Here is a 17,567-nt window from a genome sequence, read left to right as displayed (position 1 = left end):
CGCGGATGGGGAATCGCCCTTCGTCCCTCGTTCCATCCCTCGGCGAGGAGCTCGCTGCTCGAGGAGGACACGAAAACAAGTCGGAGACTTGGCGGAAGCGGAGGAAGAGAAACGGCCTGCTTACGCGGCGCACCGCACTCTTTGGTACCGACATCGCGATTTGCCTTTTACATTATATTTATTTTACTCATTTTTCGCGGGATAAATGTCTTCGGGGCTTTGCCAGTCGGTTAGGAAAATACTTTCATAATGTCCTCCTGTGCCGATCTCCCCTCCCCTCTCCACCCTTGCCCTTTCTTCCCCGTCTCGTCTCGTCTCGCTTCGCTTCGCTTCGCTTTGCCGCGAGCCTTTGGTTTCTTTCTTCGCTCGCGCACGCGGAACAGAGGAATAAAATAACCCCTACCTGTGCGTTTGTTACGTCTACCGAGAGAAACTAATATTGTGGATCTCCTCGCGGCTCAAAGCAAGTGAATATTCGGGTGTAACGTCGCGTCGATATTATTAGCTGACTAAAAAGACGGACCGCGTAATCTTTTTACAATCTTTACGTATTCGAAAAAGTGCAATTTCAAAAAATATTTGACACTTTTAGCATTTTTTTAAATTCCTAATTGTATGAAATTAGAATCTTTGGGATAATATATTTAGAAAGAGTCGTTGGGGATCTCACTGGCTTAAACTTAATTATGCAACTCGGGTTATGAACCGTCACGAAACTCTCAAGACACGCAAGCTCTCGATCCTGATTGTTTCTTAATCTTTTTTTTCGACGAAGAAGGAAGACACGGTTGACTTTGGCGGAACACCAGACCGTTTTCACGGTGGTAATTCGAGAGGAAGGTTTGGACGTCGCGTCGTCGAGAATCGGCTGATTGCGAGTCACGAGGGAGAAAGGAGTGCTCTTTCCTCCAAGTTTAACGAGGTTACAGGTCAAATCGGTCTCAATATGACTTTTCTTCCGATCTTTCTCTTCCCCACATCAAATCGCGTTTCTCCAAAGTTTGTTTCAGTAGCGTCAAGTCCTTCTTAAACGATACGAATGAACGTGTTATCGATTTAATGTCATGTTTTCGTATTAAAAAAAAAATACAAATGTCATTTTACAAAGCAGTGTGTTTGAGAATTATCATAAAAGATTAAAATAATATGAAAGTCGCGCGACGCGGCGGTTTTTCTCGTGAAAATGATAATTTAAAAAATTTTCACTGAAAATTTATATGCATCGACGTTGCATAATCGAAAATTTACGTGGTATCAAACTCAACCATTTAAAAAGCAAGGGAAATTAATGTTTATAATGTTTTATTGATGTTATGATAACATTATCGATAAAATAACATTTCCATGCAATTTATGCAACGTCGGCTTTATCCGGGATTTTCGTGTACCCAATTTTATTAATTGCATACGGTTATTAGCACGAATTAGCGTTTCGTGCATACAATCCTGGTTCCATGTGTTAACTTTTTCTTCGTATCGTCCATTCGTGTTGTGTGTATGGGACTCTTTTAATCAAATGGGACGTGCGTATATAGAGGACTCTTTTAATCAAATTGATGACAGAATATGATTACACGTTAATGAAAATATTTAAGATATTATATCCGATACGCGTTTTATAATTTTGACAAGTATTTGTGCAAAAATATGCGCTAGTCAGGACGCATCGAAAAGGACAATCCCACATTTTTTTCCGCCTTGAAACATTACCTCGGCTACTCGCTCGAGCGTAATACATATTTTTTATTCCATCCATTCTTCCCGGAAGATAATCCGGCTATTCCGTTTTACAAGTTTGCATCGTTATCGTGAATTATACCACTTGATACTCCGATATCTCGTTGGAAAATCTGAATGCACGCTATTAGTAAATTACCATCGACGCGATAAAATATCGCACGCGAGAACAACCGGATATAGTCGTTATTACTTTCGACTTGTTCTCTCGAATCGGACGAGTTCTTCTCTCGACGGGGAACCGTCGATATGATTTTTGGGGATGACACGGGTATCGAGGTAAACTAATACTTATCCTGTTACCGACGCTACGTACGGTCTCGTTAATTAAGCCGTGCAGAGGTTACAATGACGTATCGGAGATATGCAGCGTTTGAACTTTGATGAGAACGATGTCCGTATAGGGGTGGTTAATGCGGTGACACGCACTGGGACACCCCAGGAGGGAGTGGCCGAGCCCGGCCATCCTGGTCACTGCTCAGTCGATAATTACTTACCCCCGGCTTAATGCGGGGAGCTCATCAAACTGTGTGTGAAATATCGTTTTCGCGCGCGTATATGCGCGCCCGTGTCGGCGACGTAACGACGAGATACATATTACGAGGCTCGCAGCCAAAATGCATCATGCTCGACGTACGATATTAACTTAAGTTATTAATGTCGAAAGCGTCGTGTTTCGACGAAACTTTGCGTAACCGTAGCCGCGCGACGATACTTCCGGCGTGTTCTTTTTCTCCTTTTATCGAGGGGCGAAAAAGTACTTTGTCTCTTCCGCGATATGCCTTTATACGTATTGTCCGAACCCAATATGCCTCATCTTAATTTAATCGCCTCGTGTTTGTTTCAGATGACGATTAATGATCTTCCCACGTAGTCGTCGCTCTCATCGTCTGCTGTCAAGTGAGTACGAATGAATGAAAACTTTTTTTACAACTGTAGAAATAAGATTGCATCGTTAAAAGTAACCGTGTGTCGTGAAAAATTAATTTAATTTACGAAAACGTAATTTGATCCAAGTGCAAAAATTATTATCCATCTTTATCTTGGTGCTTCTTGCAAATATCCTTCACGTACACTTTAAAAATTTTTTTTCTCGCGAACAAATTAAGAGATTTTTGTCGAAAATAACCTTGTACGAGATGCAAGATGGAATCAAATAGCAGGGCGATAGCTACATAGTGGGCGGAATTTTATTTACCGAGAACGGCTAGCGGGGGATTGCATCTCCTACCACTGTCTCGCAATGAGAAAGGACAAGCTACGACCTCCGCAACCTTTTTCAATTACAGGCATGAGATTGTGTCGCGATGTGGTATCGGGAGGGGGATTCGACCGTCCGACTTTAAAAGTAGCAGTGGAAATAATTAAGAATTCGCAAAATTAAAAATCTATCCCGCCCAACACATTGCGGCGACGTCGCGACAATCCTCTCACAATATTTCCCGCCCTTTCCGCTTCTCATCCTATTACATTACGATGCATTAAAGTGCGATGAAAGAATCTGCCGTAATTTATATTTTTTATCAATATATAATTCGATTACAGTTCGCCATCAATGATTTTGCTCTTGGAAAAAAATCTTAAACTCTATATTTAATGGTCTCCTATTTATTTTTAACATTTTTTACCGATAATAATTCGATCACCTTGTCAAGAGTAGTCTCGTGCAAGCACAGATGATGGGAGGGATATCGAATCATTATCTCTTGAAATATTATCGATAATAAATTGGTCCTCGACATCCTCGTTTATGTAAATTGTAACGATGCGAGTTCGATTACCCGCATTTTTTTGCGTCTCTTTTAAAGAAGATATAAAGTTGACGTTATTTAACGTTTGACGATCCCTTGTAAATTGGAATCCAAATTTGATGCGGACGAATTTCACAGAAACGAAACGGATCGTTAAGCGCTAGCAACGCGATAAAATGAATTTTGGCATGCTTCTCCGCGATCGCTTCGATTCCTATTCAAGGGGCCCTTATTCTCCCTCAGGAACGTAGAATCGTCTGCGTGGTCTCTGGAAGTCGGCAAAGTTTTATTGGTCGAAGCTGCGTACGTGATCGGAATAGAAATCGCTGCACTTCGATCGCGCTCGCGGATCACTTTACGGGTGTGTAAAAGCGACGATATAATGTAAAAGCCCTTCTTGAACAAATTAAATGCCTTTGCAGACGCGCCCCGGAAAGAAATGCACATTTTCAAAGTGAAACAAATTAAAAAAGATATCAATTTCTTTTGACATACTATTCGAGACAGTAATACTTTTTTATTAGACGAGACTGCAATACTCTACACAATTTTTAGAAATAAACTTGCCGCTCGTATTTCATCACGACTTGTATCTTTGATGAGATTTATGCATAATTATATTTCTTTGCGATATTTCTTTATAAAACATAATTAAATTTTTTCTACAGCAAGCATACACATATGTACAAAAAAATAAAAGTTATTCCAATTTTTAATTATGTTATATGTAATATGAAAATTGCAACGCAGAGAACTTTTATCATTTTGCGTGATGTCTTATTTATGTGATATATTGCTAGTATCTTTTTATATACTTTAATTTAATTTTCAAACAGGTTTTTTTTTTTTAAATAAGTCGACTACCGGCACATATCGAGTACATTATTACTTGAAAATGATCAAAATTCGACAGCATAAGTTTGTGAAAAATAAAAGTTATTCCAATTTTTAATTATATGTAATATAAAAATTGCAACGCAGAGAATTTTTATCATTTTGCGCAATATGTTATTTATGTGATATTTCCAATATCTTTTTATATACTTTAATTTAATTTTCAAACAGGTTTTTTTAACTAAGTCGACTACCGGCACATATCGAGTACATTGTTTCTTGAAAATGCTCAAAATTCGAGCATAAGTTTGTGAAAAATAACCTCAGGTGGTTACCTGAGCGTACTCGCTGTGCTTTCTTCAACAGCAAACATGTCGCAATAAATTTTCCGATATCGTCAGGGGTGTGCTCGAGTTACGTACAACCGGTCGTAATTTCAATTAGTAAACACAATTACTGGCCAATTACCGAGGAGCCGTCTGGCCAGCCGGTGGCCACGGCAGCCCTGATTGGTTGACTTCATCTTCTCTCTAGGATGCATTTTGTTACAATATGCGTTCAAGGGATAGCCAAAATATCACTTCTTGTGCCTCGAAAGTATCTTATTGCCATTTTTCTGCAAAGCATATTTTCGAGCCTATGAAAAATAAAAGAATAGAACTTTAGAATAAAAGAGAATATATTTTTCTTGGGAATAATGGACAAAAAAATTGATATATGTACGTGTATCATCAATCCTAGAAAACCACTAATTTTCTCGTCACATGCAAATAACGAAACTCGAGTTTCTGGACATTTTCCCATCTGCATTACAGTTTTAATTATAATTTTCATTCACGACAAATATGTAAATCGAAACATCAGGAAAATTATAGGTAACAATCATATGTAACAAATTGAGCCTTAAATTAATAATTAATTGAATGGTCCCAAGCGTGAGTTATTTCGCAAATTAACATTACCTGCTTTATTAAAACCCCGATAGATATAAATTCGCTCTATTCACAACGTTCACAAAGATGAAGAATCTAATAGACGTCTCGCATAACGTATTGCATATTGAATACAATAGTCGAGAGTTCGATGCGAGGGAGTATCCGCGCGGTAGGGATGGAAACGAGACGAAGATCAAATGTTCGTTCGGAGGAAAAAAAAGAAAAAGAAAAAGAAAAAAAAAAGAAACGCAGGAACGAGTTCCGGCCGTATTAACGCGCTCGTAACACGATATCAGCTGCTATTTCGCGCGTGTCTCATCCAGAGATTTAATTGCGCGTTTAATTTATTCCAGAAGGGCCGCTTTTGTTCCGTAATCGAGCGAGCGCGCGAGACGATCGCGGGAAACGGAAGATTACTCGACTCCGTTGCATCCCTATAACGAAGCGACGACGAGCGTATTGCGTAAGCGGGTCCCCACCCCCTCCTCCTCCGCCTCCGCCATCCCCTACGATCTTGTCGACCCCTTGAAATCGAAGAAGGCCGTAACAGTGTAACGGTGGCCGTTGCCTCCTTCTGCGAGATGCGTGCTTCGTTCACGGCTCGCTTTATTACACCGCTTTTCTCTGCCCCTCTATCGGCTTTCGCTCGACGTCCTTCTCCTCTTCCCATCCACCCCTGCTCCCGCGCAACGTCGTCCCGTCGCCCTCTTTTCTTCCGCTGCGCTGTATCTCGAATCAATCGACACTTTTATGCAATATCGTCTTTCTTAACGCGTAACGCGTAACGCCGACGCCTTCAAATTCCACGATCCTTTCATCTTTCTCGAGGAAAACGCGAGAGAGCGACGCGCGACTCGTCGCAGCCTCTCGTCTCTTTAGCGATCTCACGTAGAAGCTTGCATTGTATCTCTAAATTGTTGATTTCCACGCGTACTAAGGATAAGAGTTTTTTTGTTTCGTGAAAAAAGCGGAATATGTACATTTTTTTCTTTTGCACGTGTCGAGCGACGATGAAAAATAATCGATACCTTCCTTATTCGCATCTCGAAATTTCTTCCCGCGCATTTATGCGCCATCGTTCCTTTGAATGCCGCGTATACCCTGTCAACGAAAAAGCTTACTTACATCGGCCGGATATTAGACAGACCGTGACATCCGGTTGTTGCAACGTTTTATACGTCGCCCGGCCACGCGGCGAGTATCGAATTTTGCGTTCGATCGAAGGGGCGCCTACCCGCCAACCCCCCCAGCCCCCTCCCCCTCGGAAAGGGCCGCGACTCTCTCCCGGCTTAAGGGCGGAAAGGTCTTGGCAATTAATTTTCGCGGCGTTTCAGTTTACACGCCTGCTCATTACCCTCCTCTCCGTGTTGCGCCCTTGGCGCAACCCTCCTTTCCTCCCCCGCTATCTCGACGGAATTATAAGTAGACGCAAAATTGTGACGTCAATCAAATGACATTTCCGACGATGCTGGATAAATACGAACTTTCTCGATCAAATATCAGCGAACGCACAAGGTCTCAAACAACGAATCGTGCAACGCGATGTAACAGGCAAATACGCAAAGGTGAACGAGAGTAGGATGTCGTTGTTGAGATTGCATCATGGCGATGTGCATGATTTTTAGACTCCCCTCGCTCGGTTTGCGTATTAATAGCCGTGATTAATATGCGTCGCCTTGCTCGTCCCAGGACACGCGAGACCATAGTTTTCCGCGCCGAAGCGCGGATTCAACGTCCCCCATGTCGCTACTTGATAGTCGAATTCCATTTCGTGTTCATTAAACGCGTATTTGTGTATTTCCGTCGTCGCTACTTCCGCCGCGTGCCTCTTGCGATATATGTTATTAATTATGCGCAGTCGATTGCCGATACAATCAGCCAATGGGAGAAAAGCTCGGAATTTGCGTCGCATCGAATTTTACTCGCGTTGAAACCATATTTGCAGCGGCTTGGATACATTGAATTTGATTATTGTTCGTCGTAGAAATTAAATTTTAGGAAGATGAATTCTTTTCGCGTGATGTAAAAGACGACGCGATATAAAAACAATTCGCGTCAGAGAATACGCTAAAGTTCGCTCTCGCGTTCTATTATTAATTAAGTTACGCCCGAACCTGTTTGGACCATAACGTCGGCTATTTAATAACAATTATTATCCTGATAATCCTCGTAAACTCGTTGCGGCTACGAAGAAAGACTACGAGGGAAAGATGCGAGGGGGTTGGAAAAAGTTGGTAAGGGGTGGTTAGGCGTTACGAGGATTTACGAGCGGTCCTATTTCATGCGTCTAACCAGCAGCGGGGACTCGCTACTAGCGAGGTCAGCGAATGTAAGAAGGAAACTACGGTGGGACGAAGGGAGATGGAACGCACGATATACAGGGTGTGTATATCGTGTAAGGATTCACTAGGAATCTATTTTTCCTCGCAGAAATATCGAATGTTGTAAGTGATTGCATTAATTTTAATTAAGTTTGAGAAAAAACTCTCTCTTTAGTATTTAACAAAATCTCATATTTTATTTAATTTATATAAAAATTTTGTACATTCTTTTGAGAATTTTAAATCTGAAAGTTTTTTAGCGGTCAAAAATGTTGATTAAAATGTTGAAATATTGGCGTTCTTTTCAAAGTGCAACTTTTCGAAAAGAGCGTAAAAAATGCGGCAAAGCATTTCAGTATTCCGTGTATAGAACCGCGAGGCAATAGTTTTCAGCTACCAGTAGTCATTTGTAACTCGAAGCCGGCGAGAGAAGTCAGGTTTATCACTGCCATAAAGATCTCGGCTTCCTCGTTGTTGCTCAGCCTATACCAGGCAAGCGAAGCCAGTTAGCGAAGTGCGAAGCGACGACCATCCGCGTCGCGCAATTTATGCAAATTAGTGCAGCTTCTTTTGTGCAAGCCGCTATTCGTCGCGACACAAAATCTTAAGAATGTTCTTCCTCTCTCTCTCTTTCTTTCTCAAAGAATTCTTGTAAAAGAGTAAATGTATCTTTCTTATATTATTTTATTTCCTTATATTTTTTTTTATCAAGAAGGTGAAAAAAAATAATAAGCGCCAATTTTGATTTCTTCAGAAGCAAAACAACTTTTCTGCATTTTTTATCGAAACTGAAATTCTTATCGCCTGAAGATAATTGTATCTCGAAGTGATTCAAATATGTTTCGATAAATTTTTTTATTTTGACACTTTGATATTTATATCGCGCAAGAGATTTGTAAAGTATTTCACAACTCGCGTAGAGAGATAACGCACATTTATCATATTTCTATGTCATGAAGAATTACTAGTCATCCTGACTTATATGGTTAAAGTTCATTCTTTATAACGAGTTATCTTGTGTGTGATTATTGATGTTTTTACTACTTGTTTGTTATGATTTCTATCAATCATGTATAAAGCGTACACAATTTCTTGCAAACACTTATATCCGCTTAGAGTATGTTATTATCTAAATTCGAAAAAATTTTATTAGCGTCATTTTTTTGAGATTATTAACATAACAAGATTATGAAGGATTACACAAAAATAGATTTATTTTATATACTACGCGTTTTATTGCGTAGTATTTATTTGTTTTATAGTTTAAAGTATAGAACCCGCCATGACAATTGGTAATTCGACCACTACATTTCATTTGGGTTGATCGTAACGAGCGCACGGTTAATCGTCGATAATATAAGGGCAACCTGCTTTTAGCAAAATTTGATTAGAAATTTAACTGCCACTATAAAGGCGTTTCTCTTCTAAAAGCTATACAAATATTAACAAACAGCGCTACGACGATTTCTCTGTCGCTTTTCATTGCACGACTTACGTAAATTATGCGATTACCTTAATTTTAAATTTTATAATTACGTAAATTACACAAATTGCTCTACATTTATTTATTATACATCAGGGTTAAATTATAAAGTTAGAAATATGAAATTATTTATTTATTTGTCCAATTTTGATGGAAAAATAATATTTCTTTAATCGCAAAAAAGATTTTAACATCTCTGTTTCTCTCTCTATTTTTTTATTCTCTCTTTATCTGTTTATAGTAAAAATATCATGGTTAGTTCATATATCTTGTTCTCTTTGATCGATTTACGCATAACGCGAAGCTTATTCGGTGAACAGGCTATAAATTCATGATTTCGCGCTCATTAATGCAATGAATACAAACACCCAATCATCAATCTACTTTATTACGAGGAAATACTCAGATCTAAAGGCTATAGTTCATTTTGCGTTCTGTATTAGCCTGATGAGAATCATTGATGTTCCTGTCCAGCTGCCCGGTCAATAATTCTTCCTCTAGGCAAGACATTCATCGCGGTCTTGCCAAGTGGTGGTAAAACCGATGCATGCCTTTAATTACAACGTAAATTATGCTTCCCGAAATAAAATAAAAAGTATGACATATACGAAACATTTTCCATACATTTAGATATATTAAATAAATATGTATTTTCACAACTTGATGTTATTCGTTGTTACATTCTTATCGACGCGTCGCATTTAATGATTTGCATCAAAAAGCAATTATTCCTTTTAGTCGGTTAATAATCCTCCCACGGACATTAATAACGCGATGATCGCTTAAAGTCGTAATTGCGATATCTACCAAACAGGACTATGATTATGTTAATAACTTTATTTAACGGATGATATACAGGGTGTTCTAAAAAGGTATGTCAAAAATTTAAGAAGATATTCCTCACACCTGAAGGATGAAAAAATGTTATATGGACATAGGTGCGAAATGCTTATTTCAGGAGTTATGTTGAAAATACTGTTAGCTGTATTACACAAGGAAAAATTTAGGATTAATTATTGTAGACGACACTCGTTTAATTAGGCTTATTTACATTTGGTTTTAATGTGACCTTGAGTATGTTACAATAAATGTTGAAAATGTTCACCATTTTCCTGAATGCAAGCAGTGACACGTCGACGCATCGATTCACGAACACGTTCAAAAATGCCACCAGTGCGTGATATTCAAGATCTTCGTGACCGTATCACTGCAGGTTGCGAGACAATCCGCTGTACGTCAGGCATTTTTGAACGTGTCCGTGAATCGATGCGTCGACGTGTCACTGCTCGTATTCAGGAAAATGGTGAACATTTTCAACATTTATTGTAATATACTCAAGGTCACATTAAAACCAAATTTAAATAAGCCTAATTAAACGATTGTCGTCTACAATAATGAATCCTAAATTTTTCCTTGTGTAAGTAATACAGCTAACAGTATTTTCAACATAACTCCTGAAATAAGCATTTCCGCACCTATGTCCATATAACATTCTTTCATCCTTCAGGTGTGAGGAATATCTCCTTAAATTTTTGACATACCTTTTAGAACACCCTGTATATGTGTATATATTATATATGTATATATATACATAAGTTTGACCGATCCCGAAGCCATCTTGGAAATTTTATTCTCGACAGAAATGCGCGTCGAAGCAGCTTATTAACAAAGTTAAATTGAGCAAAGTTTCTGGCTCTGATTACCAGCTTGCGCAGGCTGATTCGGTTTTCAGCAGCGGTGAGTTTACTTCACCTGGCCAGTAAAGCAGTGCAGTATTTCCCATTATCTCATCAAGATTTATTTATACACATTTGTTTGTACATTATTTCATCGAGCGTTGCGTAGCGCTCGATACGCTCAGCTCACGACCATTCTATAGAAACTCGAACAATTATTATTTCGTTTCGTCACATTAATTCGGATGATACGATAATCATTTAATTGGCGCCGATATAATAATATAACCGTTGCAATATCTTTAATCTGTCTGGTTAATTATCGATGTTACTTTTTCACCGCGCTATCTTATTGTTGATTACTGCGATATTTCGAAGAATACGATTGGTTGTTTTTCAATATTTATCACTTGTTTTGATCGAGAAAGCAAAACAATATCGCCAGATAAAAAATTATCCGATTAAAATTTGTGCTACATCATTATTTCAATTATCGCTATGCAGAAGATTTTATTGTACAAATATGGGTTTGCGATTGGAAAGAGATAAAGAAGTATCTCGATGTACATGCATCATCTTTCGAGAGAACGAAGACGCGACGCACGGCTACGTTTGACCTTCGCAAAGTTTGCAATCTCTTGCGCAACCTGTTGCCTCGCTAACAAAAGTCTGCTTTCAAACGTACCACGATGAAAGACTTGAATAGGACGCGCCGATGCGGCACATTCGCACATTTTTTACGATTGTGATTATTCGCGCGAGAGAATCCTCAAACGGAAATAGCAGCAGGAATTTAAGCATATGTGTCTCGTAGACGCATTATAATCTCCAGAGAATCCCCTTTTTTGCTTGTACTCGTGTTACACATCATACGAGTGATATGACTTGTCTTTTTCTCACAACCGATAAAAAACGTTATAATTAGAGACGAGAAAAAACGGACCCCTATTATCGAGGGCATCCGCTTGATTCAATCAGTGCGATACGTGTATCACTTGTACTGTAAGCTATTTTTTTAATACATTTTGTTTCGCAAAGTGCTCTGAAGCATTTTTAAAATAAGTTGCGTACGTTACATGTGTATGCAACTGACGCATAAAAAAGAATTATGAAGAAAGAGCAGGTGACAGAGTCGAGCGTAAGCTATATTTGACAGTGAAACCATTTTTCAAGACTATGCCGGGTATACTAGAGAGAAATACGCCAATGGCAATGTACAGAATTCAGATAATTTTGATAAAACAATTTTTTATTTAATTTTTTTTGTCTCTAAATTCCATCTTTATTCAATTTTCCTTACTTATTGTGTCAATATGCTTCATGATTCATCTTTAAAACTCTGTATACAAATTGAAGATTATATATATTAATTGTACAAAGTATAAAATTAAGAGACACTAAAATATTTTGCTTTCCAATACAATTAATTTTTCTTACGATATAAAAGAATCTGATAATCTGTCAATATCGATGCGAAATCTCATTTTTAGCACTTATCGATGCATGTATTAAATATATATCTTTTTCGAAAAACTAAAAAGTGGTCACGAATAGGAACATTAATAATTTGAGAGTCATTCGTACGATTCCCATTTTCGTCCAAAGCTTTCTGTCCCCTTCGGGAATAATTTATAAGGAAAAATAGGGAGAGCATAGACAAGCATAAAGAAAAATAAGGAAGAGGGACGCAGGTGAGAGACTAAGTCAGACGGTATTTTTGACAATGCGATCATTTTTCAAGGATGGAGGTAGAAAGACACAGTCAGTCATCTCGCACTATCTCGACTTTCGCGTGAAAGCGTCGAAATCGCGTGCACTGTGAGAGCTTTCGAATGTCTGTCATTTCTCACGAGACAACACTGAGCCGTACAAACATGCGCGTAATAATACTACCTTTTTGAATATTTACACCGGTCTCGGAAGAATAAAAATGATTAGATGTGCATGTGGAATACTGTCCCGTTACATAATAATATGACAAAGTAAAGTATAGTAGAGCGATATTGCATCGAAAAGGGAAAATGTTTCTATTAGACCGTAGATTAAAAGATCAATCACTATTTTATTTTAATGTTTATTTTATTTGATTTTCTAGCAAGGAAAAAATTGTCAGATTTTTCATCCATTCGTCCATCAAGAGCATAGTTTATAAAGAGACATAAAATATTTATATATATCCTATTGTTTCTCGGAAAACTGTTGCGAGCGCATTACATTGCGAAGCAATCAGAATGCATAGTGGATATATTTTTCCTCATATTATCGCATTCGATGGTCGTTTTCCAGGAAACTAAATTATGCTAATAAAAAAATGTTTTCCCTCCTTTGAATACTCCTGCGACGTATCTCGCATATGTTCTCCTTGATATTAACAATGTAAATGGCTTTAGACAACAGTGTCTGAGAATGACGCACAATCATAGTTGCGTAAACAAAATCCAGAAAAATTGCTCAATTTCCCGACCGCGAATTGCTTATCTTCCGCGAACCGCGGAGACTCTGTTGTTCTTTAATAATGTACATACATTTAGCTCGGCATCATGTCGCCGAAAACTGCCGAAATCTAATCGAAATGAATGATTTCGCTCTCGTATTGGCATTTGTTGCCGGCTTGCTGCTCGTCCACTATTGAATGCACTCCGTTTACACGTCATTATTCAGTGATTGGTCATTATGTTGAATCTATTGTTAATCTCTTGGAATAATGAGCATCCTCACGATTCTAATGCTAGTACAATCATTCCACAATGCGATCCGAATGAATAATCATTTTTATATCCATGTTATGTGTCCGTGTGTGATGTATCTGCAAATTATATATACATAACAATATATGTAATTGATAACAATGAAATTTGAAAAATCGACAAAAATACGTATAATTCAAGACAGAACCGATTTTTGTACAATGGAAATTAAATAACGAAACACGTTATCAACATGCTACACATTATCAAAAACAACTTTGAAAAATTCGTTTTGTGTTTTCAATAATTGCAACAAACTTTTACAGAATTAAAAATAATATTTTGTATTAATATTCATAAAATTATAATTATATTTATTTATAAAAATATAGAGTGTAGAAAATTTGAGAAATTTTGTATATAAAAACAAGAATATAAGAAACCTCTGTATTAATAAATATCGCTAGCGCGAGGAATAATCACGCGGGATCGATGAATCGTTGACAGAAGAAGGAAGGAGAAGCGCTCATCCGTCGTGCATTGATATCCGACGATAGAGTCTCGGTCTCTCGTTTCGCGTCCCATTGCTTGGAGCATAGGAGCATGTATGTATGTATGTGTACTCGACATGGGTTCGCGCTGGTCGCTTCGGAAGAAGCTGGACAGGGAGCCGTGATCGATCGGGTCATCAAACATCTTGCCATATTGTTGGCTGAATCCCTGGTGGCGAAGGGTAAGGGCGAGGCCCGCTATTTTTATTACGCGGTTTAACCTGACGGCGATCGCATCGACCGGAGACCGATGACGTTTTTATATACCGCCGCGAGTGACGAAGGACTGAACAGAAAAGAGCCGTGGAAGAGCGATATTATTCCGGAGCTCGGCTACAACCGAGTCTCGATTCGGCTCTGCATGATTAGCCATGAAAACAAGGACCGTACACGCGTTATATTATATTATATTGCGATCCAAATTATTATCGTTTCTCCATTATTATTCTTTTAGACTGAAAGATTTTAAAAAATCTAAAAAATAAAAAAATAAAATGCGTTTTAATTTCTTATTAGGGGGAATTTATGTATAATATTTTTACAATGTAAGAGATTAATTTTATGGCAAATATTATATCAAATTTACAAATTGCTCTTAAGTACTTGGCTAATAGTAATTATTAATTTCATATTTAGTTTTGATATTTTATTTTTTAGGAAAATTATTTTTTGAGATTTTATTTCTTTAAGAAAATGATTTTTTTATCCAAATTATTATCATTTTTCCATTATTACTCTTTCAGACTGAAAGATTTTAGAAAATCTAAAAAAAAAATGCGTTTTAATTTCTTAGGGAGAATTTATGTATATTTCTACAATATAAGATTGATATATTTCATGGCAAATATTATATCAAATTTCAAAATTGTTAAGTACTTGGCTAATAATAATTTCATATTTAGTTTCGATATTTTATTTTTTAGGAAAATTATTTTTTGAGATTTTATTTCTTTAAAAAGTGATTTTTTTTATCCAAATTATTATCATTTTTCCATTATTACTCTTTCAGACTGAAAGATTTTAGAAAATCTAAAAAAAACATTAAATTAATTGAAAAAGCATCTTTTTGCTCGCTATCAAACTATAAAATTTCGATAAACTGTGAAACTTTAAAAAGTTAAAACGAGTTAATTGCCGTTTGATAAGAGATATCATAGACACATATCGTACATCTTGTTTCACGTTACCTTATCTCAATGTCCATAAAATAGAATAGCAAAGAAGCAACCTATTAAAAGAGACATATCTGCATCTGCAAAGTCATTAAGGAGAAGCGTACAAGGCATATGAGAATTACGAGCGCGTTAGCGCGCGCGCGCGCGCGCACGACAAGGAACAATAAATAATGGACCGGCTTGTCTATCCGAATACATTGCGGAGAATATCGCACGCGGGTTATCTCACGCGAGGAGCCGCGACATAAGTATGCATGAAGTTAGCTACGGCTCGTCTGAAATATTAAGCAGCTAGACTCTTCATGCCGAGGTCTGAAAACTGTTTACCCTGGAGGACGCGACAGAGGGAGTCGGAGCCGCCGTTAAAACCACGGCCGACTACCTACCTACTCCGTTTGATAAATAATGCGGTCCGCATTTTGCGCGGGAAAACTTTCGGATATATCGAGACACGGCGGTGAAACGGGATCTGAGAGCTGCGTGCGTATTAAAACCGCATCGCGTTGCAGCGTGTTGCCCGGAAGCAATCTCGGTGGCGTGCGGATGAGATCTAGACGAGGAGAAAAAGTTTGCATTAGAATCTCTCGTCAAAATATCGCGAAATAATGTCGTACAGCTGATGATACATCAGCGATGTTTAAATTTGTACGTCAGCTGATCGATACGTATAGTCTAAGCGCTATTTCCCTATAGCCATTGTCTAAATGTTATAACAATTGCCGCTGGCGGGGCCAAAGTTCCAGCGACTTTGGGACGACGCGACTAGAAAGTACGCCGGTGTTTTCCGTCGATCGCAGTTCCTCGGCGCGCGCACGGTGAAGATTGCAAAGTTTCGCCGAGGATTCCTTACAAAGCCTGACTTATTTAGCCCCGGGCCCGCGAGCGCGATGGGCGCTACCTCTCTATATATATCCCCGTTCGCCGCCCCTTTGACTCCGGTTCGCCCCGGTGGCGCGTCCGCGTGGGTGGCAGTGGAAGAGGGTGGAAGAGGGAGCGAGCAGGCGGAAGAGGAAGGTTGCAGGAGCGAGCTTGAAAGGACGAAACGCTCTTTTGTCGGTGCCCTCTACACCGCAGAACTTTATTAATTGCGCGTTTTGTTATGCAGATTCTTGCTGAGCCAGTCTCAGTCTTTCCAACTCCCGGCTCTGCCCGAAGCGACCTTGTCTGCCGGCCCGGCCGGCGACGCGACCCCATTAACTCTCCGCCAGGAGAGAGTCCGGAACCCCGCCTTTAAAAGATTACCCGTCGAATTCATTGCATCCAATTGAGAAAACTTACGCGTTCCGCAACGATCTCTCTCGCCGTCTTCCGTCACCGTGTATACATCCTCGAGTGCCAACCCAACATGTGCCAACGTATCTTGACATTCACGAATGAAACGCGATGTTGTAATCATATGCCAAATTAATTATTTATAAAGCATTTGCTAATTTGTTTGTCCAAGTTCTCCCATCAAGATGTTGGGAAGTCAGGAAATTAATTACATTCAATGATTCTTCATATTCAAGTGTAATTAATGCGCACTTCGCAATTCTTACGTAAAGATTCTTGCGTAAGCAAACACGAAGGAATTGTAACTAGACGCTTTACTTTGTGAAAATTCCATCTAAAACGATTCGATCTTATTTAACAAATTATATCGATATATTATTAAAAGGTGTTGATAAAAGAAATGGATGCATCACATAAATATCGGCAGCGCGCAGCACATGCCGTTAAAAGACGTAAATTGTCCATTTAATCGATGCTTGCCCGATGCATTTATATAATGATCGATTATTGTAACTGAAACATTTCGTATCCGTGATACACGCGATACGAATTGCGTACACGAAACACGTTGTCCATGGGAGCCATGACTTCCGAGTGCTTTGTTCCAAGCTGATTGCGAGTGGCAGCGGCGAGCTACTCCCTCGGACCCCGCACCGATAATTAGCCCATTAGGAAATTAAAAGTCCAACGACTGTTGAAAAGGCGAAGCTGGCATCGTCCTGTTTCGCCCGAAGCGGCAAGATTGTAGTCATTACTCCCAGTCTGAGCCAAAACGAAATATTCCTCCGGGAAATACAGCATAAGAACCACTTAAGAGCATCGGCCTCCGGTTCACTTTCTTCTCTCCCGCTTTAAGTCTCTCTTTCACTCGAGTCGTAATAATCGTGACGCATCAAATACCAGTTGCCACGGCTGATGCAAGTCTCGGTCGAGCCCAGAAACCGGACAAGAACCGCTAACACCAGTCAGATTGGTCAATGACACGACGATCAATGACACGACGATCAATGACACGACGAGAAACGTGAACTACGAAGAGATGGTATGAACCGTTAGAATGAGATATAAGTATCAGTGAAAGTATCTACAGCCATCCGCCAGGCTTTTCACGCGAAATAATTTTATCATTATGTATAATTATATAT

The 17,567-nt window shown here is 38.9% G+C and overlaps 1 long non-coding RNA gene across 1 annotated transcript in view; it reads left to right on the top strand.

Annotated features, from left to right (window-relative positions):
• LOC145966237 (uncharacterized) overlaps positions 1-17,567 on the top strand; it is a 238,414-nt gene that overhangs the window by 156,992 nt on the left and 63,855 nt on the right. Inside the window, exon 4 of the long non-coding RNA XR_014436996.1 lies at positions 2,585-2,637. This is a non-coding gene — a long non-coding RNA (uncharacterized LOC145966237). The remainder of the gene's footprint in view (positions 1-2,584; positions 2,638-17,567) is intronic.

The sequence above is a fragment of the Camponotus vicinus genome, unplaced genomic scaffold (assembly GCF_025532165.1).
Source record: "Camponotus vicinus isolate PSW18456_S1 unplaced genomic scaffold, iyCamVici1.0 SCAF_2, whole genome shotgun sequence".
NCBI classification, from domain to species: domain Eukaryota; kingdom Metazoa; phylum Arthropoda; class Insecta; order Hymenoptera; family Formicidae; genus Camponotus; species Camponotus vicinus.
The sequence above is the reverse complement of the archived record's forward strand: the minus strand, read 5'-3'. Positions and strand labels throughout refer to the sequence as shown.